Source organism: Oncorhynchus nerka, linkage group LG24 (genome assembly GCF_034236695.1).
Source record: "Oncorhynchus nerka isolate Pitt River linkage group LG24, Oner_Uvic_2.0, whole genome shotgun sequence".
Lineage (NCBI taxonomy): Eukaryota > Metazoa > Chordata > Actinopteri > Salmoniformes > Salmonidae > Oncorhynchus > Oncorhynchus nerka.
Window position 1 is genome coordinate 89006612 of NC_088419.1, and position 27670 is coordinate 89034281.

Genomic DNA, 27670 nt, shown 5'->3' on the forward strand with positions numbered 1-27670 from the left:
CGGTAGACCGGTGATGGTAGACCAGTGATGTAATACTACGGTAGACCGGTGATGTAATACTACGGTAGACCAGTGATGTAATACTACGGTAGACCAGTGATGTAATACTACGGTAGACCAGTGATGTAATATACGGTAGACCGTGATGTAAAACTGCGGTAGACCGGTGATGTAATACTGCGGTAGACCGGTGATGACCAGTGATGTAATACTACGGTAGACCGGTGATGTAATACTACGGTAGACCGGTGATGTAATACTGCGGTAGACCGGTGATGTAAGACCGTGACCGTGATGTAATACTACGGTAGACCGGTGTGATGTAGACCGTGATGTAATATACGGTAGACCGGTGATGTAGACCGGTGATACCGGTAGACCGGTGATGTAATACTACGGTAGACCAGTGATGTAATACTACGGTAGACCAGTGATGTAATACTACGGTAGACCGGTGATGTAATACTGTGGTAGACCAGTGATGTAATACTACGGTAGACCAGTGATGTAATACTACGGTAGACCAGTGATGTAATACTACGGTAGACCGGTGATGTAATACTATGGTAGACCAGTGATGTAATGACGGTAGACCAGTGATGTAATACTACGGTAGACCAGTGATGTAATACTATGGTAGACCAGTGATGTAATACTACGGTAGACCAGTGATGTAATACTACGGTAGACCAGTGATGTAATACTACGGTAGACCAGTGATGTAATACTACGGTAGACCAGTGATGTAGACCAGTGATGTAATACTACGGTAGACCAGTGATGTAGACCAGTGATGTAATACTACGGTAGACCAGTGATGTAATACTACGGTAGACCTGTGATGTAATACTGTGGTAGACCAGTGATGTAATACTATGGTAGACCAGTGATGTAATACTATGGTAGACCAGTGATGTAATACTGTGGTAGACCAGTGATGTAATACTACGGTAGACCAGTGATGTAATACTACGGTAGACCAGTGATGTAATACTACGGTAGACCTGTGATGTAATACTGTGGTAGACCAGTGATGTAATACTATGGTAGACCAGTGATGTAATACTATGGTAGACCAGTGATGTAATACTGTGGTAGACCAGTGATGTAATACTACGGTAGACCAGTGATGTAATACTACGGTAGACCAGTGATGTAGACCAGTGATGTAATACTACGGTAGACCAGTGATGTAGACCAGTGATGTAATACTACGGTAGACCAGTGATGTAATACTGTGGTAGACCAGTGATGTAATACTACGGTAGACCAGTGATGTAATACTACGGTAGACCAGTGATGTAATACTATGGTAGACCAGTGATGTAATACTACGGTAGACCAGTGATGTAATACTACGGTAGACCAGTGATGTAATACTACGGTAGACCAGTGATGTAATACTACGGTAGACCAGTGATGTAATACTACGGTAGACCAGTGATGTAATACTACGGTAGACCAGTGATGTAATACTGTGGTAGACCAGTGATGTAATACTATGGTAGACCAGTGATGTAATACTACGGTAGACCAGTGATGTAATACTACGGTAGACCAGTGATGTAATACTACGGTAGACCGGTGATGTAATACTACGGTAGACCAGTGATGTAGACCAGTGATGTAATACTACGGTAGACCAGTGATGTAATACTGTGGTAGACCAGTGATGTAATACTACGGTAGACCAGTGATGTAATACTACGGTAGACCAGTGATGTAATACTACGTTAGACCAGTGATGTAATACTACGGTAGACCAGTGATGTAATACTGTGGTAGACCAGTGATGTAATACTACGGTAGACCAGTGATGTATGTAGACCAGTGATGTAATACTACGGTAGACCAGTGATGTAATACTGTGGTAGACCAGTGATGTAGACCAGTGACCGGTGATGTAATACTACGGTAGACCAGTGATGTAATACTGTGGTAGACCAGTGATGTAATACTGTGGTAGACCAGTGATGTAATACTACGGTAGACCAGTGATGTAATACTACGGTAGACCAGTGATGACGGTAGACCAGTGATGTAATACTACGGTAGACCAGTGATGATGTAGACCAGTGATGTAATACTACGGTAGACCAGTGATGTAATACTGTGGTAGACCAGTGATGTAATACTGTGGTAGACCAGTGATGTAATACTACGGTAGACCAGTGATGTAATACGGTAGACCAGTGATGTAGACCAGTGATGTAATACTATGGTAGACCAGTGAGACCAGTGATGTAATACTACGGTAGACCAGTGATGTAATACTACGGTAGACCAGTGATGTAATACTACGGTAGACCAGTGATGTAGACCAGTGATGTAATACTACGGTAGACCAGTGATGTAGACCAGTGATACTACGTTAGACCAGTGATGTAATACTACGGTAGATGTAGACCAGTGATGTAATGGTAGACCAGTGATGTAATACTACGGTAGACCAGTGATGTAATACTATGGTAGACCAGTGATGTAATACTACGGTAGACCAGTGATGTAATACTACGGTAGACCGGTGATGTAATACTATGTTAGACCAGTGATGTAATACTACGGTAGACCAGTGATGACTGTGGTAGACCAGTGATGTAATACTACGGTAGACCAGTGATGTAATAGACCAGTGATGTAATACTACGGTAGACCAGTGATGTAATACTACGGTAGACCGGTGATGTAATACTACGGTAGACCAGTGATGTAGACCAGTGATGTAATACTACGGTAGACCAGTGATGTAATACTGTGGTAGACCAGTGATGGTAGACCAGTGATGTAATACTACGGTAGACCAGTGAGTGATGTTAGACCAGTGATGTAATACTACGGTAGACCAGTGATGTAATACTGTGGTAGACCAGTGATGTAATACTACGGTAGACCAGTGATGTAATACTGTGGTAGACCAGTGATGTAATACTACGGTAGACCAGTGATGTAATACTGTGGTAGACCAGTGATGTAATACTACGGTAGACCGGTGATGTAATACTACGGTAGACCAGTGATGTAATACTGTGGTAGACCAGTGATGTAATACTGTGGTAGACCAGTGATGTAATACTACGGTAGACCAGTGATGTAATACTACGGTAGACCAGTGATGTAATACTACGGTAGACCAGTGATGTAATACTACGGTAGACCAGTGATGTAATACTACGGTAGACCAGTGATGTAATACTACGGTAGACCAGTGATGTAATACTGTGGTAGACCAGTGATGTAATACTGTGGTAGACCAGTGATGTAATACTACGGTAGACCAGTGATGTAATACTACGGTAGACCAGTGATGTAGACCAGTGATGTAATACTACGGTAGACCAGTGATGTAATACTATGGTAGACCAGTGATGTAGACCAGTGATGTAATACTATGGTAGACCAGTGATGTAGACCAGTGATGTACTACTACGGTAGACCAGTGATGTAATACTACGGTAGACCAGTGATGTAGACCAGTGATGTAATACTATGGTAGACCAGTGATGTAATACTACAGTAGACCAGTGATGTAATACTACGGTAGACCAGTGATGTAATACTGCGGTAGACCGGTGATGTAATACTACGGTAGACCAGTGATGTAATACTGCGGTAGACCAGTGATGTAGACCAGTGATGTAATACTACGGTAGACCAGTGATGTAATACTACGGTAGACCAGTGATGTAATACTACGGTAGACCAGTGATGTAATACTATGGTAGACCAGTGATGTAATACTACGGTAGACTAGTGATGTAATACTACGGTAGACTAGTGATGTAATACTATGGTAGACTAGTGATGTAATACTACGGTAGACCAGTGATGTAATACTACGGTAGACTAGTGATGTAATACTACGGTAGACTAGTGATGTAATACTACGGTAGACTAGTGATGTAATACTACGGTAGACTAGTGATGTAATACTACGGTAGACCAGTGATGTAATACTACGGTAGACTAGTGATGTAATACTACGGTAGACAGTGATGTAATACTACGGTAGACCAGTGATGTAATACTACGGTAGACCAGTGATGTAATACTACGGTAGACCAGTGATGTAATACTACGGTAGACCAGTGATGTAATACTATGGTAGACCAGTGATGTAATACTACGGTAGACCAGTGATGTAATACTACGGTAGACCAGTGATGTAATACTACGGTAGACCAGTGATGTACTACTACGGTAGACCAGTGATGTAATACTATGGTAGACCAGTGATGAGCGGGGGTGAGATGACAGACTGTCTAACAGTGACTTCATCCAGATTTGGAATAGATCATCTTTCTACGTCTGGTGAGAAGAGAGAACGTGTCCTGATGAATGGAGTAGAGATGACCAAACTGCTGCAGTGCTCTGAGTAACGCTCCTCTCCATACTGTACAACCACACCGATGATAATAGACTAGCTATTTATAGAAAAGTCATTCTAGGTCTGATTTTCCATTTAATTCACACACACTGTATGACACATATTATAGTGACACATAGTCATCTACTATATAGTCTCTAGCACCCTCTAACCCTCCTATCAGCCCTGAGACTGATGCCCTATACTGTAGTATTGATATGTATGATGTCTGTGAGGATGGAGAAGGCCATTATAATGACCCTGGGTCCATACTGTAGGAGGGTCCTAGTCTAGAGGTCCATGCAGCACCTGAACATGGAGGGTTCCTTCCGCAGGTGGTTGGTGCCTTAATCGGGGAGGATGGGCTCGTGGTAATGACTGGAGCAGAATAGGTGGAACGGTATCAAATACATGGTTTCCATGGTTTCCAGGTGTTTGACGCCATTCCATTCGTTCCATTCCGGTCATTAATTAAGAGCCGTTCTCCCCTCAGCAGCTTCCTGTGGTTCCTTCCCCCCCAGACAAATCGACACCATATGAGGATGTAATGACCGCAGACTATAATATAGATTCACTTCCTGTCTCACTCAACGACTCAATGAGACCAAGTCATCAACGGCTCATAATAATGGCCGGAATGGGGCAAATGGAATGTCATCAAACACCTGGAAACCACGGAAACCATGTATTTGATATCATTCCACCTATTCTGCTTCAGTCATTACCACGAGCCTGTCCTCCTCAATTAAGGTGCCACCAGCCTCCTGTGAGCTAAAATAATGCAATACTGTATGTTCTAAAACGTGTTATTAAACTGTAGGGTACTTATTATACTTGCAGTATGCAAAGGTATTAACAGCATTAATTAAATATAAAGTATCTATATTGCCACATATCAGACATGTACAGTAGCAATTTACAATTTACAGTCTTCTAGCTACTGAAAGATACCGCAGCATTTATGTTGGTAGCAAGCATCACTTTTACTACACCGTATGAGAGAGTAATTGCCCCGATTCTTAGGTTTACAATAATTACATTCAATCAAATTGGACCGATTGAAGTTAATTCAAGACATCGCAGCCACTTAGAGAAGCCTCGGCGGTTGAGTCACAGCAGTCAAACTCAAGGGCCTGTTGGAGTAGTACCCTCCAGTGTTTCTAGATTGTTCCCCAGGCGACGTTTCTTTGAGACATCAAGAGCAATTCTACTGAGGACATCAAAGACGAAACACAAACTGACAGAGATACACGGGGAAATGTTGGGTGCAGGATCAGGGTGGGTATAGAGATGGTGTTACAGTACATTTTCCTGTCAGCCTATTTGTGAGAGGCTCTCATGCAACACTGCACAGTGGCAGACAACCCTCTTGTAGTAGTTCTGCAGAGGGGACAAAAGCACCAGAAGAACCAGAAAGGGAAACAGAGAGAGCAGTTTGGTTAACAACAGTATTTTAATCACGTTGCACCGAAAGGTCAACTAATAGGAAAGTGTGTTTATGTTATTACAGTCTTTAACTAGAGGACAGAAATGTTGACGTGTCCCAACGAAAAGGGTTGACAATAGAGACTCGGTGACCTACTATTGGGTTTGTATCTCCACAAATATATATTTAAAAAAATATTCAGAACTTAACAAATTAGGTCATATCCAGAACTTAGCTATTTGTGTAATAATCAATTAGGTTATATCCAGAACTTAGCTATTTTTGTAATAACCAACCAGGTCATATTCAGAACTTAGCTAATTTTGTAATAACCAATTAGGTCATATTCAGAACTTAGCTATTTTTGTAATAACCAATTAGGTTATATCCAGAACTTGTGTATTTGTGTAATAACCAACTAGGTAAAGAAGAGACCCAGTGATGCACTGGTGCTGAAATACTAATGTCTGAAATGGACCAAAAACTGTTCCTCTCCCCTGTAGATTACCTGAGAGTCTTTCGGCAGAGGTAGAGGGTAAAGTAGAGGGTAGAGTAGAGAGTAGAGTAGAGGGTAGAGTAGAGTAGAGGGTAGAGTAGAGGGTAGAGTAGAGGGTAAAGTAGAGGGTAGAGTGGAGGGTAGAGGGTAGAGTAGAGGGTAGAGTAGAGGGTAGAGTAGAGGGTAAAGTAGAGGGTAGAGTAGAGAGTAGAGGGTAGAGTAGAGGGGTAGAGTAGAGGGTAGAGTAGAGGGGCTGAGTAGAGGGTAGAGTAGAGGGGTAGAGTAGAGGGTAGAGTAGAGGGGCAGAGTAGAGGGTAGAGTAGAGGGTAGAGTAGAGGGTAGAGTAGAGGGGTAGAGTAGAGGGTAGAGTAGAGGGGCAGAGTAGAGGGTAGAGTAGAGGGGCAGAGTAGAGGGGTAGAGTAGAGGGCAGAGTAGAGGGGCAGAGTAGAGGGTAGAGTAGAGTAGAGGGCAGAGTAGAGTAGAGGGGCAGAGTAGAGGGTAGAGTAGAGTAGAGGGGCAGAGTAGAGTAGAGGGTAGAGTAGAGTAGAGTAAAGTAGAGTAGAGGCTAGAGTAGAGTAGAGGGGCAGAGTAGAGGGTAGAGTAGAGTAGAGTAGAGTAGAGTAAAGTAGAATAGAGTAGAGGGTAGAGTAGAGTAGAGGGTAGAGTAGAGTAGAGTAAAGTAGAATAGAGTAGAGGGTAGAGTAGAGTAGAGGGGCAGAGTAGAGGGTAGAGTAGAGGGTAGAGTAGAGGGGCAGAGTAGAGGGTAGAGAAGAGTATAGGGGCAGAGTAGAGGGGCAGAGTAGAGGGTAGAGTAGAGTAGAGTAGAGTAGAGGGCAGAGTAGAGGGTAGAGTAGAGTAGAGGGGCAGAGTAGAGGGTAGAGGGTAGAGTAGAGTAGAGTAGAGGGGCAGAGTAGAGGGTAGAGTAGAGTAGAGGGGCAGAGTAGAGGGTAGAGTAGAGGGGCAGAGTAGATGGGCAGAGTAGAGGGTAGAGTAGAGTAGAGGGGCAGAGTAGAGGGGCAGAGTAGAGGGTAGAGTAGAGTAGAGGGCAGAGTAGAGGGTAGAGTAGAGGGGCAGAGTAGATGGGCAGAGTAGAGGGTAGAGAGTAGAGTAGAGGGGCAGAGTAGAGTGTGGAGTAGAGGGGCAGAGTAGAGGGTAGAGTAGAGGGGCAGAGTAGAGTGTAGAGTAGAGGGTAGAGTAGAGTGTAGAGTAGGGGTAGAGTAGAGGGCAGAGTAGAGGGGGTAGAGTAGAGTAGAGGGTAGAGTAGAGGGGGCAGAGTAGAGGGGTAGAGTAGAGGGTAGAGTAGAGGGTAGAGTAGAGGGGCAGAGTAGAGGGTAGAGTAGAGTAGAGGGTAGAGTAGAGGGTAGAGTAGAGGGTAGAGTAGAGGGTAGAGTAGAGTAGAGGATAGAGTAGAGGGGCAGAGTGGAGGGTAGAGTAGAGTAGAGGGTAGAGTAGAGGGGCAGAGTAGAGGGTAGAGTAGAGTAGAGGGTAGAGTAGAGAAGAGTAGAGGGTAGAGTAGAGGGTAGAGTAGAGGGGTAGAGTAGAGGGTAGAGTAGAGGGGCAGAGTAGAGGGTAGAGTAGAGGGGCAGAGTAGAGGGGTAGAGTAGAGGGCAGAGTAGAGGGGCAGAGTAGAGGGTAGAGTAGAGTAGAGGGTAGAGTAGAGTAGAGGGTAGAGAAGAGTAGAGGGTAGAGTAGAGTAGAGTAGAGTAGAGAGTAGAGTAGAGGGTAGAGAAGAGTAGAGGGTAGAGTAGAGTAGAGGGTAGAGTAGAGAAGAGGGTAGAGTAGAGTAGATAGAGAGTAGAGTAGAGGGGTAGAGTAGAGGGTAGAGTAGAGTAGAGGGTAGAGTAGAGTAGAGCAGAGTAGAGGGGCAGAGTAGAGGGTAGAGTAGAGAAGAGTAGAGGGTAGAGTAGAGTAGAGGGTAGAGTAGAGGGGCAGAGTAGAGGGTAGAGAAGAGCCGATCCGGTCTTATTCCCCATGTCATGACGGAGGTTAAAAACAGCCTTCCTCTCCATAGTTCTACATCCATCGTACTTCTACTGGCCTTGCTCTGCAACTACAACAAATCCCCCTACGGCAAGCGGAAGTTCGGAGCCTAGGTCTTTATCGGTGATTGGTCAACAGTAGGGATTCTTCAATAAAGTCTTTGTGGTCATTCAACACCTCGTTTTCATGCAAATGTTTTCATTTTAGAAATACTGCACCAAAGATCTTAGTTAGATGAAAAATTGCTTGACTAAGATCTCCTCTGCAAAAACCTCAAAATTAATGACAGATTTCTTGAGTCATCTTAGATTAATTCTGACTATTTTGAGGAAGTGTATACTGGCTATGGCGCCTCAAAATGGACAAACAGTACTATTGCGTTTTTTTTTCTTCTAATTTCTCAAGCGAAGTAGGCTTAGTGATTTGATTTTGATTTGATTTTAAGCTCGAAGTCGGGTTGGTGTTGAGGCAGGCTGACTAGACTTGACCCTCAGACAGACAACATCGATGTATGACTAGCGCCACTTGCATTGCTCATCTCTGGAAGAACATTTAGTAACACAAGACAGCAACCCGAGACAGAGAAAGGGTTCGGTCTGATGCTGAGGGAGGGCCCCACCAGCTTGCTCTCAGATACTCTCATCATCCCTTATATGGCCCTTAGACCGCACAGCTACCGCTATCTTTAATCCAGACAGTCTTCATCAATATTCTCCATTTCCTCTGTGAAACCATTTGGTCACCATCGTGTCTGATATGAACACTCAAGGCTACAGGACCGTCCATGTTAGTTAGTTTGTTCATATAGACAGAGGCTCATCTCATTTTGGCACCAATATACAGTATGATACAAAATAACAGAAAATGGCATTCTGCTCCCTTTCCTGAACAACAAAAAGAGTGAGGGGTATCAAAGTTGACTGGAAGCATGATAAACCTATTAGGAGGTGAAATGAAATCCCAGACTCAGCGTCAGTCGGGCCAGAGCAGCGTCAGTCGGGCCAGAGCAGCGTCAGTCGGGCCAGACTCAGCGTCAGTCAGGCCAGAGCAGCGTCAGTCAGGCCAGAGCAGCGTCAGTCAGGCCAGACTCAGCACCAGTCAGGCCAGAGCAGCGTCAGTCAGGCCAGAGCAGCGTTGGTCATATATTAAGGTTAAAGTTCAGACAACTATCTGATTACTGGCATCAAGGTCACCCCACACTTAGCTGTTTCTCACTTTACTAATGCTGATCATGTGCAGCTCAGCAGTATCCTGGAAGAGGATGGTGGACGTGAGGAGGAAGATGTCTCTACCTAATACAGGCTCTGCTCTGAGACGACAGGAAAAGCCGGTAAGCAGGAAATCATTAGGGAACATTCTATACTGCGGTGCTATACTGTACCGTATTCTATACTGCGGTGCTATACTGTACCGTGTTCTATACTGCGGTGCTATACTGTACTGTATTCTATACTGCGGTGCTATACTGTACCATATTCTATACTGCGGTGCTATACTGTACCATATTCTATACTGCGGTGCTATACTGTACCATATTCTATACTGCGGTGCTATACTGTACCATATTCTATACTGCGGTGCTATACTGTACCGTGTTCTATACTGCGGTGCTATTCTGTACCGTATTCTATACTGCGGTGCTATACTGTACCATATTCTATACTGCGGTGCTATACTGTACCATATTCTATACTGCGGTGCTATACTGTACCGTGTTCTATACTGCGGTGCTATACTGTACTGTATTCTATACTGCGGTGCTATACTGTACCGTATTCTATACTGCGGTGCTTTACTGTACTGTATTCTATACTGCTGTGCTATACTGTACCATATTCTATACTGCGGTGCTATACTGTACCATATTCTATACTGCGGTGCTATACTGTACCATATTCTATACTGCGGTGCTATACTGTACCATATTCTATACTGCGGTGCTATACTGTACCATATTCTATACTGCGGTGCTATACTGTACCATATTCTATACTGCGGTGCTATACTGTACCATATTCTATACTGCGGTGCTATACTGTACCGTGTTCTATACTGCGGTGCTATACTGTACCGTATTCTATCTCTATGGTGCTGTACTGTACCATATTCTATACTGCGGTGCTATACTGTACCATATTCTATACTGCGGTGCTATACTGTACCATGTTCTATACTGCGGTGCTATACTGTACCGTGTTCTATACTGCGGTGCTATACTGTACCGTATTCTATCTCTATGGTGCTGTACTGTACCATATTCTATACTGCGGTGCTATACTGTACCATATTCTATACTGCGGTGCTATACTGTACCATGTTCTATACTGCGGTGCTATACTGTACCATATTCTATACTGCGGTGCTATACTGTACCATATTCTATACTGCGGTGCTATACTGTACTGTGTTCTATACTGCGGTGCTATACTGTACCGTGTTCTATACTGCGGTGCTATACTGTACCATATTCTATACTGCGGTGCTATACTGTACCATATTCTATCTCTATGGTGCTATACTGTACCATATTCTATCTCTATGGTGCTATACTGTACCATATTCTATACTGCGGTGCTATACTGTACCATATTCTATACTGCGGTGCTATACTGTACCATATTCTATCTCTATGGTGCTATACTGTACCATATTCTATACTGCGGTGCTATACTGTACCATATTCTATCCTTATGGTGCTATACTGTACCGTGTTCTATACTGCGGTGCTATACTGTACCATATTCTATCTCTATGGTGCTATACTGTACCGTATTCTATCTCTATGGTGCTATACTGTACCATATTCTATCTCTATGGTGCTATACTGTACCGTGTTCTATCTCTATGGTGCTATACTGTACCGTGTTCTATCTCTATGGTGCTATACTGTACCGTGTTCTATCCCTATGGTGCTATACTGTACCGTGTTCTATCTCTATGGTGCTATACTGTACCGTATTCTATCCCTATGGTGCTATACTGTACCGTGTTCTATCCCTATGGTGCTATACTGTACCGTATTCTATCCCTATGGTGCTATACTGTACCGTATTCTATCCCGATGGTGCTATACTGTACCGTGTTCTATCCCTATGGTGCTATACTGTACCGTGTTCTATCCCTATGGTGCTATACTGTACCGTGTTCTATCTCTATGGTGCTATACTGTACCGTATTCTATCCCTATGGTGCTATACTGTACCATATTCTATCTCTATGGTGCTATACTGTACCGTATTCTATCTCTATGATGCTATACTGTACCGTATTCTATCTCTATGGTGCTATACTGTACCGTATTCTATCTCTATGGTGCTATACTGTACCATATTCTATCCCTATGGTGCTATACTGTACTGTGTTCTATCTCTATGGTGCTATGAGATAAAATAATACAATTCTATCCCTATGGTGCTATACTGTACCATATTCTATCTCTATGGTGCTGTACTGTACCATATTCTATCTCTATGGTGCTATACTGTACCGTGTTCTATCTCTATGGTGCTATACTGTACCATATTCTATCTCTATGGTGCTATACTGTACCGTGTTCTATCTCTATGGTGCTATACTGTACCATATTCTATCTCTATGGTGCTGTACTGTACCATATTCTATCTCTATGGTGCTATACTGTACCGTGTTCTATCTCTATGGTGCTATACTGTACCATATTCTATCTCTATGGTGCTGTACTGTACCATATTCTATCTCTATGGTGCTGTACTATACCATATTCTATCTCTATGGTGCTATACTGTACCGTGTTCTATCTCTATGGTGCTATACTGTACCATATTCTATCTCTATGGTGCTATACTGTACCATCTATCTCTATGGTGCTATGAGAGAAAATAATACAATAGCATCAGATAGAATATAATATAATAGGATCAGACAGAATAGAACAGAGTAGGATCAGATAGAATATACCGTAATATAATAGGATCAAATCGAAAATAATATAATAGGATCACATGGAATATGATAGGATCAGATAGAATAGAATATAATAGAATCAGATAGAATATAATATAATAGGATCAGATAGAATATAATATAATAGGATCAGATAGAATATAATATAATAGGATCAGACAGAATAGAACAGAGTAGGATCAGATAGAATAAAACAGACTAGGATCAGATAGAATATAATAGGATCAGATAGAATATAATATAATAGGATCAGATAGAATATAATATAATAGGATCAGATAGAATAAAACAGACTAGGATCAGATAGAATATAATAGGATCAGATAGAAAATAATATAATAGGATCAGATAGAATTGAGTAGTATCAGATAGAATAGAACCGAGTAGGATCAGATAGAATTGAATAGGATCAGATAGAATAGAATACAATTGGATCAGATAGAATAGAATACAATAGGATCAGTAGAATATAATATAATTGGATCAGATAGAATATAATAGGATCAGATAGAATATAATAGGAGCAGATAGAATAGAACAGATTAGGATCAGATAGAATTGAATAGGATCAGATAGAATAGAACCGAGTAGGATCAGATAGAATAGAATACAATAGGATCAGTAGAATATAATATAATTGGATCAGATAGAATAGAATAGGAGCAGATAGAATAGAACAGATTTGGATCAGATAGAATTGAATAGGATCAGATAGAATAGAATACAATAGGATCAGATAGAAAATAATATAATAGGATCAGAGAGAATAGAACAGAGTAGGATCAGATAGAATATAATAGAATCAGAGAGAATAGAACAGAGTAGGATCAGATAGAATATAATAGAATCAGATAGAATAGAACAGAGTTGGATCAGATATAATATAATAGAATCAGATAGAATAGAACAGAGTAGGATCAGATATAATATAATACAATAGGATCAGATAGAATATAATACAATAGGTTCAGATAGAATATATTAAGATCAGATAGAAAATAATATAATAGAATCAGATAGAATAGAACAGAGTAAGATCAGATAGAATATAATACAATAGGATCAGATAGAATATAATACAATAGGTTCAGATAGAATATATTAGAATGTCTGCAGTAAAAATTGTAGCTTCTTGCTTCTACAAGTGTGGCAAGTTTGATGCTTTTGAATAATTTGCTTTGCTTTTCAGTGCTGTCACAGAGGATATATGTATTTAAACCAAGCTGTGTGCCATTGTACCTGTCTAAATCTGCTTAAACCAGAGTGGGGGACTTCTCGCTGAGGGGTAAAGAGAGATACCCAGAGAAAGTGGAATCCCTGCCAGTGCCAAGGCTGTGTGGGTGATGTGTGCTGAGTCAGAGTGCACATCCCTGCTTAAAACATTTCACTCATGCATTATTGCACAAGGTGAAGTGTCTTTATTAATGCTGAGCTCTAAAGAATGAAACTAAGTTTTCCCAAAATGGACCCCTCGAACCTCCTATCTCACCAAGATCCCAGAATAGATTGGGTGCCACTTTCTGAGGATGTTTGAGTCGGCAGAGTGAAAACAGTTCTCATGATCTGATTGTTTTAGACAAGGATGGGTGTTTCTCAATGCGCTCCACAGTCTCATGCTCAGAGTTTGTTTTCCAAGAGAATTCTCTTTGGGTTGAGATGTTTTTACCTGGGTAACGCTAAGATCAGTGATTCACTTGATCTACAGAGAGAGATAGAGTTAAACCAATGATAATTGGGAAATATACTTGTTACTAGGTGGCAGGTAGCCTACGGGGTTAGTGTTGGGCCAGTAACCGAAAGGTTGCTAGATCGAATCCCCGGAGGTGACAAGGTAAATCTGTCATTCTGCCCCTGAACAAGGCAGTTAACCCACTGTTCCTAGGCCATCATTGTAAATAAGAATGTGTTCTTAACTGACTTGCCTAGTTAAATAAAGCTTACATTTAAATAATAATAAATAAGCACAGACCAAGTCCATGTTTAGAAGAGTAAGAACCAATACCTCTTCTATCAGATTAGGGAACCTCCCTCCCAACCAATCAAAACAAACCCATTTGATGTTGTGGTTGACTGAGTATCCACTGTGAAATCCATGCCCTAATTTCCCTAATGGAACTGTTCCTTATCAGCAGCTGCTCTAAAGCAGTCTGCAGACAGACACAGTCAGTGATTGCTGCAACGCAGTATGTGTCCCAAATGAAACCCTATTCTCTATGTAGTGTACTCGTTCAGCGAGAGCCCATAGGGCGAAGATGCCTATGTCCTATGATGGACGTATAATTCATGTGGAGGACGAGGGCAGGGACCGGAAGGGGGAAGTCACAAAGGACAGTGGCTGAACGGATCAAAGCTACTTCAGACTAAACAGAAACGGATTAGGAAGGCATGGAGAAGAAACATCCAATCCTTGCCGTCCCGCCCGGCTGAAACGGGGAGCAGGGCTGAGGGAGAATCAAGCATCAGGATTCAATACACTGTGTGTGTGTGTGTGTGGGGGGGGGGGCTCTGACAGACACTGACACGTGAGAAGGCAGTTATGTGATATCATGATAATCCAGATGAAACTAAAACCCACTGACTCTCCAGCTCCAATCTTCTTCTCCCCCATGAACCAACTGGTAAATACAGTCCATAGTAATATACAGACTATATACTGATGCTTACAGAGAAAATCACTGCAGGATTAATATTATGACTATTAGACTACAGTGAAGTCAGTCCCTCCATATTAACCCAAATGTAGCTACACTCACAGTTTATAATATCTTTAGTTACTTTATCGTGGACTAAGTCAAAGACCAGCCCTGGCCAAGTGAAGAGCCACTCTCTTTCATTAACAGAGGTCGACCATTTAATCTGAATGGCCGATTAATTAGGGCCAATTGAAAGTTGTCATAACAATCGGAAATCGGTATTTTTGGACGCCGTTTTGGCAGATTTTAAAATATTTTTTACATCTTTATTTAATCTTTATTTAACGAGGCAAGTCAGTTAAGAACACATTCTTATTTTCAATGACGTCCTTGGAACGGTGGGTTAACTTCCTGTTCAGGGGCAGAATGACAGATTTTTAACCTTGTCAGCTCGGGGATCCAATCTTGCAACCTTACGGTTAACTAGTCCAACGCTCTAACCACCTGCCTTACATTGCACTCCACGAGGAGCCTGCCTGTTCCTAACAAAGACAGCCAACTTCACCAAACGGGGGATGATTTAACAAAAGCTCATTTGCGAAAAAAGCGCAATCGTTGCACAACTGTAACTAACCATAAACATCAATGCCTTTCTTTAAATCAATACACAAAAGTATATATTTTTAAACCTGCATATTTAGCTAAAATAAATCCAGGTTAGCAGGCAATATTAACCAGGTGAAATTGTGTCACTTCTCTTGCGTTCATTGCACGCAGAGTCAGGGTATATGCAACAGTTTGGGCCGCCTGGCTCGTTGCGAACTAATTTGCCAGAATTTTAAGTAATTATGACATAACATTGAAGGTTGTGCAATGTAACAGGAATATTTAGACTAATGGATGCCACCCGTTAGATAAAATAAGTAACGGTTCCATATTTCACTGAAAGAATAAACGTTTTGTTTTCGAGATGATAGTTTCCGGATTCGACCATATTAATGACCTAAGGCTCGTATTTCTGTGTGTTATTATGTAATAATTAAGTCTATGATTTGATAGAGCAGTCTAACTGAGCGATGGTAGGCACCAGCAGCTCTTCGCAATGCTTCAAGCACTGCTCTGTTTATGACTTCAAACCTATCAACTCCCGAGATGAGGCTGGTGTAACCGAAGTGAAATGGCTAGCTAGTTAGCGGGGAGCGCACTAATAGCGTTTCAAACGTCACTCGCTCTGAGACTTGGAGTAGTTGTTCCCCTTGCTCTGCATGGGTAACGCTGCTTTGTTGTCGATGTATTCCTGGTTCGAGCCCAGGAAGGAGCGAGGAGAGGGGCGGAAGCTATACTGTTACACTGGCAATACTAAAGTGCCTATAAGAACATAGTCAAAGGTATATGAAATACAAATCGTATAGAGAGAAATTGTCCTATAATTCCTATAATAACAACAACCTAAAACTTCTTACCTGGGAATATTGAAGACTCATGTTAAAAGGAACCACCAGCTTTCATATGTTCTCATGTTCTGAGCAAGAAACTTAAACGTTAGCTTTCTTACATGGCACATATTGCACTTTTACATTCTTCTCCAACACTTTGTTTTTGCATTATTTAAACCAAATTGAACATGTTTCATTATTTATTTGAGGCTAAATTTATTTTATTGATGTATTATATTAGTGTTAAAATAAGCGTTCATTCAGTATTGTTGTAATTGTCTTTATTACAAATTAATTTTAAAAATTGGCTAATTAATCGCTATCGGCTTTTTAAAATATTTAATTGGTATCGGCGTTGAAAAATCATAATCGGTCGATATCTACTGTAAGCTATGTTTCCTGGATAGTTACCCTGGGGGGGGCTCAGTCAGGGGTTTTCCTAAATTGAGAGTTAGAATATTAGAATACACAAGGTGCAATTTTTTTATTTTGTCAAACATCAGCAGTTTCTCTCTTGTTATGTCACTCAACAAGCCATGTCAGCTAACACATTTTTATTTATTGGTAAATTAGTCTAGCCAGCTATCTAAACTTGTAGTAATCATGGCCGAATAGCAAACGGGCACGCAAGGCATGAGCTCAGGGGCCCTGACTTCCAGGGGGGCCCCATTGATTGTGTTAGTCACTCTCACTTAGATAACCATAACAGGATTATGCCATGTTAATGATATCTTCCTCTGTTATCTACTGGTGATCTCATATTGTAGCTTGTCAAGTGTCCTAGTTCTCTCCTCTGCCTGTATGTTGTACAGACGCTCCCCACCCCGGGGCTGTAACCCTTCCAATGTAGTTTACCCTGCGCGTACAGCCCATGTAGAATTCATAGTCTCTGGCAGTGTTTGGAACTGCGATCTGCGGTCAGCAAGGCTGAGTTCATTTCAGCCTACAGTATATTGCCCTTTAGTCCCTACAATGTTTGGCCCTGACGGAGACACAGATCACCCCAGAGAACACTGCTACTCCAGCTGCTCTCTCTTCATCATATGTTCTCTCATAGTCCGAGAGCATCTGGTCGTTGCGGTGGTGGCACAGGGCAGACAATTACTCATAAATGGAGATTTTCTCTTCCCCTTCTGTCACCTGTATATATCCTCATTTGAATGACATGTGGTCACTGTCACCTGTATATATCCTCATTTGAATTACATGTGGTCACTGTCACTTGTCAATTCATTTATTTCCACCTCTTACTTTCCCCTCCTTGCCTCGTTTGTCCTCACCCTTTCCCAGTCCCCTCCCTCTCACAAGGCAGGGAATATGCTTGACCTCATCTTTACTAGAGGCTGTTCTCCTACTAATCTCACTGCAACCGCCCTCCAGGTCTCTAATCACTATTTTGTTTCCTTTTCTCTCCCATCTCTCCTCCTACCCTACCCATCTCTCCTCCTACCCACGCGGCCCCTATCATCTCTCCTCTTACCCACGCAACCCCATACCATCTCTCCTCCTACCCACGCAGACCCTACCTATCTCTCCTCCAAACCTACCCACTCAGCCCCTACCATCTCTCCTCCTACCCATTTATCCCCTACCATCTCTCCTCCTACCCACGCAGCCCCTACCATCTCTCCTCCTACCCACGCAGCCCCTACCATCTCTCCTCCTACCCACTCAGCCCTACCCATCTCTCCTCCAACCTTACCCACTCCCCCTACATCTCTCCTCCAAACCTACCCACTCAGCCCTACCCATCTCTCCTCCAACCTTACCCACTCCCCCCTACATCTCTCCTCCAACCCACGAAGCCCTTACCCATCTCTCCTCCAACCTTACCCACTCACCCCCTACCCATCTCTCCTCCAACCCTACCCACTCCCCCTACATCTCTCCTCCAACCCACTCAGCTCCTACCCATCTCTCCTCCAACCCACTCAGCCCCTACCCATCTCTCCTCCAACCCAACACATCTCTCCTCCAACCCACTCAGCTCCTACCCATCTCTCCTCCAACCCACTCAGCCCCTACCCATCTCTCCTCCAACCCACTCAGCCCCGACCCATCTCTCCTCCAACACACTCAGCCCCTACCCATCTCTCCTCCAACACACTCAGCCCCTACCCATCTCTCCTCCAACCCACTCAGCCCCTACCCATCTCTCCTCCAACCCACTCAGCCCCTACCCATCTCTCCTCCAACCCACTCAGCCCCTACCCATCTCTCCTCCAACCCACTCAGCCCCTACCCATCTCTCCTCCAACACACTCAGCCCCTACCCATCTCTCCTCCAACACACTCAGCCCCTACCCATCTCTCCTCCAACCCACTCAGCTCCTACCCATCTCTCCTCCAACACACTCAGCTCCTACCCATCTCTCCTCCAACCCAACCCATCTCTCCCCAACCCACTCAGCTCCTACCCATCTCTCCTCCAACCCACTCAGCTCCTACCCATCTCTCCTCCAACCCACTCAGCTCCTACCCATCTCTCCTCCAACCCACTCAGCTCCTACCCATCTCTCCTCCAACCCACTCAGCTCCTACCCATCTCTCCTCCAACCCACTCAGCTCCTACCCATCTCTCCTCCAACCCACTCAGCTCCTACCCAGATGGTCATGTGCCGCCGCAATCTTCGCTCTCTCTCTCCCACTACTCTCTTCAATCCTCTATCTCTTCTGCTAAATCCTTCTCGCTCCTGTCACCTGACTCTGCCTTGTACCCTTCTCTCCTCCCTTTCCGGATCCTCTGATTCTCATTGTCCCATTTCCTCCCCACCGGCTCAACCTTCGACTCCCGCACCATGGTTGCGAACAGGGCTGCAGGCAGCTGAGCAGAAATGGAGAAAAGCTCAACTTCCAGAGGACCTATCATCCTTCCATTCCTTCCTGTCTCTGTGTTCGCTGCTAGAGCCGCTTTCTATCACTCAAAATGTAAACCCTGAGAAACTCTTCTCTACTTCCTCCTCCATCCTTAATCCTCCACCTCCTCCCTCTCCACCCTCTCCACTCTCCCTCCCTCTCCACTCTCCCTCTCCACCTCCTCCCTCTACACTCTCCCTCTCCACCTCCTCCCTCTACACTCTCCCTCTCCACTCTCCCTCTACACTCTCCCTCTCCACTCTCCCTCTACACTCTCCCTCTCCACTCTCCCTCTCCACCTCCTCCCTCTCCACTCTCCCTCCTCGCCACTCTCCCTCTCCACCTCCTCCCTCTACACTCTCCCTCTCCACTCTCCCTCTCAACCTCCTCCCTCTACACTCTCCCTCTCCACTCTCCCTCCTCTCCACTCTCCCTCTCCACCTCCTCCCTCTACACTCTCCCTCTCCACCTCCTCCCTCTCCACTCTCCCTCTCAACCTCCTCCCTCTACACTCTCCCTCTCAACCTCCTCCCTCTACACTCTCCCTCTCCACTCTCCCTCTCCACCTCCTCCCTCTCCACCTCCTCTCTCTACACTCTCCCTCTCCACCTCCTCCCTCTCCACTCTCCCTCTCCACCTCCTCCCTCTCCACTCTCCCTCTCCTCCCTCTCCACTCTCCACTCTCCGCAGATGACTTTGTCAACCATAAAAAAGGTTGACGACATTTCTTCCTCATTCAGTCAGCCTACTAGTCCACTGATCCCACTCACACAGAACTACCCTAGGCCTTGACCTCTTTCTCCCCTCTCGACAGACCAGTGTCCATTCTTTATTTTCTTTCCAAAACACTTGAACGTGCTGTTTCTGACAAACCCTCTCGTTATCTCTCTCAGGCTTCAAGGCGGCTCTCCGCGCTGCCAAAGCTGACTCTCTCTCCTCTTTTCTTATCCTCCTAGATCTATCTGCTGCCTTCAACACCGTGAACCATCAGATCCTCCTCCCCACCCTCTCAGGGCTGGACGTCTCAGGCTCTATCAGATCCTCCTCTCCACCCTCTCAGGGCTGGATGTCTCAGGCTCTATCAGATCCTCCTCTCCACCCTCTCAGGGCTGGGCGTCTCAGGCTCTATCAGATCCTCCTCTCCACCCTCTCAGGGCTGGACGTCTCAGGCTCTATCAGATCCTCCTCTCCACCCTCTCAGGGCTGGACGTCTCAGGCTCTATCAGATCCTCCTCTCCACCCTCTCAGGGCTGGGCGTCTCAGGCTCTAAACGCTCCGAGATTGCATCCTGCCTGGCAGGTCGCTCCTACCATGTGGCGTGGAGAGGATGTGTCTGCAACTCGTGCTCTCACTACTAGTGTCCCCCGGGGCTCGGTTCTAGGCCCTCTCCTCTTTTCTCTTTACACCAAGTCACTGTTATATCCTCACATAGTCTCTCCTATCATTGTGATGACGCTCAACTACTTCCCCCTTCTGACACCAAGGTGGCGGTACGTATCTATGTATGCTTGGCAGACATCTCAGCTTGGATGACAGCCCACAACCTCAACAAAACGGAGATGCTCTTCCTCCCAGGGAAGGCCTGCCAGCTCCAAGACCTTTCCATCACGGTTGACAACTCTGTGGTGTCCTCCTCCCAGAGTGCAAAGAACCTTGGCGTGACCCTGGACAACACCCTGTCGTTCTCTACAAACATCAAAGCAGTGATTCGCTCCTGCAGGTTCATGATCTACAACATCCAGAGAGTACGACCCTACCTCACACAGGAAGTGACACAGGTCCTAATCCAGGCACTTGTCATCTCCCGTCCATACCACTGCAACTCTCTGTTGATAGAGTATCTTAAAGAGTATCTTAAACAACTCTCTGTTGATAGAGTATCTTAAAGAGTATCTTAAACAACTGTCTGTTGATAGAGTATCTTAAAGAGTATCTTAAACAACTGTCTGTTGATAGAGTATCTTAAAGAGTATCTTAAACAAATCTCTGTTGATAGAGTATATTAAACAACTGTCTATTGGTAGAGTATATTAAACAACTCTCTGTTGATAGAGTATATTAAACAACTGTCTGTTGATAGAGTATCTTAAACAACTGTCTGTTGATAGAGTATCTTAAACAACTGTCTGTTGATAGAGTATCTTAAAGAGTATCTTAAACAACTGTCTGTTGATGGAGTATCTTAAACAACTGTCTGTTGATAGAGTATCTTAAAGAGTATCTTAAACAACTGTCTGTTGATAGAGTATCTTAAAGAGTATCTTAAACAACTGTCTGTTGATAGAGTATCTTAAAGAGTATCTTAAACAACTGTCTGTTGATAGAGTATCTTAAAGAGTATCTTAAACAAATCTCTGTTGATAGAGTATATTAAACAACTGTCTATTGGTAGAGTATCTTAAACAACTCTCTCTTGATAGAGTATCTTAAACAACTGTCTGTTGATAGAGTATCTTAAACAACTGTCTATTGGTAGAGTATCTTAAACAACTCTCTGTTGATAGAGTATCTTAAAGAGTATCTTAAACAACTGTCTGTTGATAGAGTATCTTAAACAACTGTCTGTTCATAGAGTATCTTAAACAACTGTCTGTTGATAGAGTATCTTAAAGAGTATCTTCAACAACTGTCTGTTGATAGAGTATCTTAAACAACTGTCTGTTGATAGAGTATCTTAAAGAGTATCTTAAACAACTGTCTGTTGATGGAGTATCTTAAACAACTGTCTGTTGATAGAGTATCTTAAAGAGTATCTTAAACAACTGTCTGTTGATAGAGTATCTTAAAGAGTATCTTAAACAACTGTCTGTTGATAGAGTATCTTAAAGAGTATCTTCAACAACTGTCTGTTGATAGAGTATCTTAAACAACTGTCTGTTGATAGAGTATCTTAAACAACTGTCTATTGGTAGAGTATCTTAAACAACTCTCTCTTGATAGAGTATCTTAAACAACTGTCTGTTGATAGAGTATCTTAAACAACTGTCTGTTGATAGAGTATCTTAAACAACTGTCTGTTGATAGAGTATCTTAAACAACTGTCTGTTGATAGAATATCTTAAAGAGTATCTTCAACAACTCTCTCTTGATAGAGTATCTTCAACAACTCTCTCTTGATAGAGTATCTTAAACAACTGTCTCGCCACCCTCCCACTCATTGTTTAGCGATATGTTTTTAGGTGCTGGAGCGCAATTAGAATAGAAATGACGTAATTTCCTCAAAGTTTGTACCGACAGATGTAGCCTGTTGAATATATCATCCTATACAGTATAATTCTATATCATCATAGAAAATGCATAAAATATATCCTCCAATCGCAATGTCTGCCTAGGCCAACATACAGTGGGGCAAAAAAGTATTTAGTCAGCCACCAATTGTGCAAGTTCTCCCACTTAAAAAGATGAGAGAGGCCTGTCATTTTCATCATAGGTACACTTCAACTATGACAGACAAAATTAGAAAAAAAATCCAGAAAATCACATTGTATGATTTTTAATTAATTTATTTGCAAATTATGGTGGAAAATAAGTATTTGGTCACCTACAAACAAGCAAGATTTCTGGGTCTCACAGATCTGTAACTTCTTCTTTAAGAGGCTCCTCTGTCCTCCACTCGTTACCTGTATTAATGGCACCTGTTTGAACTTGTTATCAGTATAAAAGACACCTGTCCACAACCTCAAACAGTCACACTCCAAACTCCACTATGGCCAAGACCAAAGAGCTGTCAAAGGACACCAGAAACAAAATTGTAGACCTGCACCAGGCTGGGAAAACTGAATCTGCAATAGGTAAGCAGCTTGGTTTGAAGAAATCAACTGTGGGAGCAATTATTAGGAAATTGAAGACATACAAGACCACTGAGAATCTCCCTCGATCTGGGGCTCCATGCAATATCTCACCCCGTGGGGTCAAAATGATCACAAGAACGGTGAGCAAAAATCCCAGAACCCCACCTAGTGAAAATCCCAGACCTAGTGAATGACCTGCAGAGAGCTGGGACCAAAGTAACAAAGCCTACCATCAGTAACACACTACGTCGCCAGGGACTCAAATCCTGCAGTGCCAGACGTGTCCCCCTGCTTAAACCAGTACATGTCCAGGCCTGTCTGAAGTTTGCTAGAGAGCATTTGGATGATCCAGAAGAAGATTGGGAGAATGTCATATGGTCAGATGAAACCAAAATTTTACTTTTTGGTAAAAACTCAACTCGTCGTGTTTGGAGGACAAAGAATGCTGAGTTGCATCCAAAGAACACCATACCTACTGTGAAGCATGGGGATGGAACATCATGCTTTGGGGCTGTTTTTCTGCAAAGGGACCAGGACGACTGATCCGTGTAAAGGAAAGAATGAATGGGGCCATGTAACGTGAGATTGAGTGAAAACCTCCTTCCATCAGCAAGGGCATTGAAGATGAAACGTGGCTGGCTCTTTCAGCATGACAATGATCCCAATCACACCGCCCGGGCAACGAAGGAGTGGCTTCGTAAGAAGCATTTCAAGGTCCTGGAGTGGCCTAGCCAGTCTCCAGATCTCAACCCCATAGAAAATCTTTGGAGGGAGTTGAAAGTCCATGTTGCCCAGCAACAGCCCCAAAACATCACTGCTCTAGAGGAGATCTGCATGGAGGAATGGGCCAAAATACCAGCAACAGTGTGTGAAAACCTTGTGAAGACTTACAGAAAACGTTTGACCTCTGTTATATACCCTTTGTTGGCAATGACAAAGTATTGAGATAAACTTTTGTTATTGACCAAATACTTATTTTCCACCTTACTTTGCAAATAAATTCATTAAAAATCCTACAATGTGATTTTCTGGAATTTTTTTTCTCATTTTGTCTGTCATAGTTGAAGTGTACCTATGATGAAAAATACAGGCCTCTCTCATCTTTTTAAGTGGGAGAACTTGCACAATTGGTGGCTGACTAAATACTTTTTTGCTCCACTGTATATTGTCAAAAAATATATATATATTTTTTTTTAATATCCTCATTCACCAAGTTAGGCATGCCCAATTTCAAAATAGGCCATAATCACTGTCAATCGCGAATGACAATTCTTCATGTTTTACTGGTGAAATGTCCAAACTGTATCTGCATACCAATCATTTGATCTCCATCAGTTTGATGGGAATTTGTATTCAGATCTTATTGAATGACTGTTTTGTGAGTGAATTAGAGCAGATGGTGTAAACTGCACACTGAGTGTACAAAACATTAAGAACACCTTCCTAATACACACAGAAAACGGTTGAGTGTGAAAAATCCTGCAGCGTTGCAGTTCTTGACACAAACTGGTGCGCCTGACACCTACTACCATACCCCTTTCAAAGGCACTTAATAAATATTTTGTCTTGTCCATTCACCCTCTGAACAGCACACAACACATGTCTCAATTGTCTCAAGTCTTAAACATCCTTATTTAACATGTCTCCTCCTTTTCATCTACACTGATTGTAGTGGATTTAACAAGCGACATCAATGAGGGCTCATAGCTTTCATCTGGATTCACAGAAGGAGTAGGTGTTCTTAATGTTTTGTACAATCAGTGGGTAATTTTACATACACAGTAATAAATCAATATTAACCTCATTATGGCAGTAGGTCGAGTTTGGCATTAGTCATGTAAACACCTTACTCTGCTTATGTTAATTGGCATAAGGTCAAAGTCAAAGTAAGCAAACGATTAAAACACCTGCCTTCGTGTATTTAGTTTCAATCAAAGCATATTATGTTTAGTGGGGTGATCTGGTGAATTTGTTTAGTGACCATTCAGCTAACAATCCTAAAATATCATCAGAAATTAGGTGGTGTTTTTGGTGTAACAGTAACATTATACTGTGCTATTATATTTGGTTATGTTATGTAGAATCCGAATCAATTATTATGTGATATTCAAAGACATTGATTCAGCTTTGATCTAACTTTACTAAAAAAGCCCCATTGTGAGAAGTTGCAGAGTGGTCGCTACAGGCCGCTCCAGTCCTTCTCCAGCCCGCTACAGTCCGCTCCAGTCCTTCTCCAGCCCGCTACAGTCCGCTCCAGTCCTTCTCCAGTCCGCTACAGTCCGCTCCAGTCCTTCTCCAGTCCGCTACAGTCCGCTCCAGTCCTTCTCCAGTCCGCTCCAGTCCTTTTCCAGCCCGCTACAGTCCTTCTCCAGCCCGCTACAGTCCGCTACAGTCCGCTCAGCCCGCTACAGTCCGCTCAGTCCGCTACAGTCCGCTCAGCCCGCTCCAGTCCGCTCCAGTCCGCTCAGCCCGCTACAGTCCGCTCCAGCCCGCTACAGTCCGCTCAGCCCGCTACAGTCCTTTTCCAGCCCGCTACAGTCCTTTTCCAGCCCGCTACAGTCCGCTCCAGTCCGCTACAGTCCTTTTCCAGCCCGCTACAGTCCGCTCCAGTCCGCTCAGTCCGCTACAGTCCTTTTCCAGCCCGCTACAGTCCGCTCAGCCCGCTACAGTCCGCTCCAGTCCGCTCCAGTCCGCTACAGTCCGCTCCAGCCCGCTACAGTCCTTTTCCAGCCCGCTACAGTCCTTTTCCAGCCCGCTACAGTCCTTTTCCAGTCCGCTCCAGCCCGCTACAGTCCGCTCAGCCCGCTACAGTCCGCTCAGTCCGCTACAGTCCGCTCAGCCCGCTACAGTCCGCTCAGTCCGCTCAGTCCGCTACAGTCCGCTCAGCCCGCTACAGTCCGCTACAGTCCGCTCCAGCCCGCTACAGTCCGCTCAGCCCGCTTCAGTCCGCTCAGTCCGCTACAGTCCGCTCAGCCCGCTACAGTCCACTCAGTCCGCTACAGTCCGCTCAGCCCGCTCCAGTCCGCTCAGTCCACTCAGTCCGCTACAGTCTGCTCAGCCCGCTACAGTCCGCTACAGTCCGCTCAGCCCGCTACAGTCCGCTCAGTCCGCTACAGTCCGCTCCGGCCCGCTACAGTCCGCTCAGCCCGCTACAGTCCGCTCAGCCCGCTACAGTCCGCTCCAGCCCGCTACAGTCCGCCCCAGCCCGCCCCAGTCCGCTCAGTCCGCTACAGTCCGCTCCAGCCCGCTCAGTCCGCTACAGTCCGCCCCAGTCCGCCCCAGTCCGCTCAGTCCGCTACAGTCCGCTCCAGCCCGCTACAGTCCGCTCAGCCCGCTACAGTCCGCTCCAGCCCGCTACAGTCCTTTTCCAGCCCGCTACAGTCCACTCAGTCCGCTACAGTCCGCTCCAGCCCGCTCAGTCCGCTCCAGACCGCTACAGTCCTTTTCCAGCCCGCTACAGTCCTTTTCCAGCCCGCTACAGTCCACTCCAGTCCGCTACAGTCCGCTCCAGCCCGCTACAGTCCTTTTCCAGCCCGCTACAGTCCTTTTCCAGCCCGCTACAGTCCGCTCAGTCCGCTCCAGCCCGCTCAGTCCGCTACAGTCCACTCCAGCCCGCTACAGTCCCCTACAGTCCGCTCAGCCCGCTACAGTCCGCTCAGTCCGCTACAGTCCGCTCCAGCCCGCTACAGTCCGCTCACACCGCTACAGTCCGCTCAGCCCGCTACAGTCCGCTCAGCCCGCTACAGTCCGCTCCAGCCCGCTACAGTCCGCTCAGTCCGCTACAGTCCGCTCCAGCCCGCTACAGTCCGCTCACACCGCTACAGTCCGCTCACACCGCTACAGTCCGCCCCAGTCCGCTACAGTCCGCTCCAGCCCGCTACAGTCCGCTCAGCCCGCTACAGTCCGCTCAGCCCGATACAGTCCGCTCAGCCCGATACAGTCCGCTCCAGTCCGCTCAGCCCGATACAGTCCGCTCCAGCCCGCTACAGTCCTTTTCCAGCCCGCTCCAGTTCTTTTCCAGTCCGCTCCAGCCCGCTCCAGCAGCACTACACCCCTGCTCTTGATGCACGGAACGAGCTAATTGAAGCGCATCTAGAAACGAAACATTGGCCAACGTCTCGTCTTGCCTGCACAGGATATCAGATCTCTACAACGATTGGAGGTGTTAAACATCACCATGGCTATCACATCCTTATGGTATAGATTTGTTTCATAAGCGCAACGTGACTGCAAGAGACAGGTTGGAATGTCTGACTGAAATACGGAACAATTTTTTTTTTAATCCAAATCAGTGGCGTTTGAATTTGTTGATAAATTGCGGGACATGCTTGTTTGGGTGCGGGGTTGCGGGACCCGGGACAAAGGGACAAAATGCGGGACTGTCCCGCACAATCCGTGATCACCAAACTCCATGGAGAAATGTATTGAATTGCAGGAAATTACCATTAAAACTTAAATTGTTATCTCTGCCTTCAAGTGAGGCCGATGTATTTATTTTTTGGGGAAGCATGCTGCCTGTGCTCTCTCGGCCGCCCTTCAGCCAAGACACGAAAACAGCCACACGCAGCTGATGCAGTTCCCAGAATCCCGGCTCCAGTTCCCACATGAAGCATGGACCGTATCCCAAAAATAACACAGGCCCCGGGACCGTATCCCAAAAATAATACAGGCCCCGCGCAGAATATGACCGATGTTGCTTATTCAAATAAACAGGTCCAGTTTATAGACCCTACAAAGCCGAACGAAT

General features: G+C 44.6%; 1 protein-coding gene across 4 annotated transcripts in view; it reads right to left on the reverse strand.

The window, feature by feature from the left end:
- The window catches only part of ano8b (anoctamin 8b), a 102118-nt gene that overhangs the window by 73475 nt on the left and 973 nt on the right, over positions 1-27670 (reverse strand). The window lies entirely within an intron of this gene.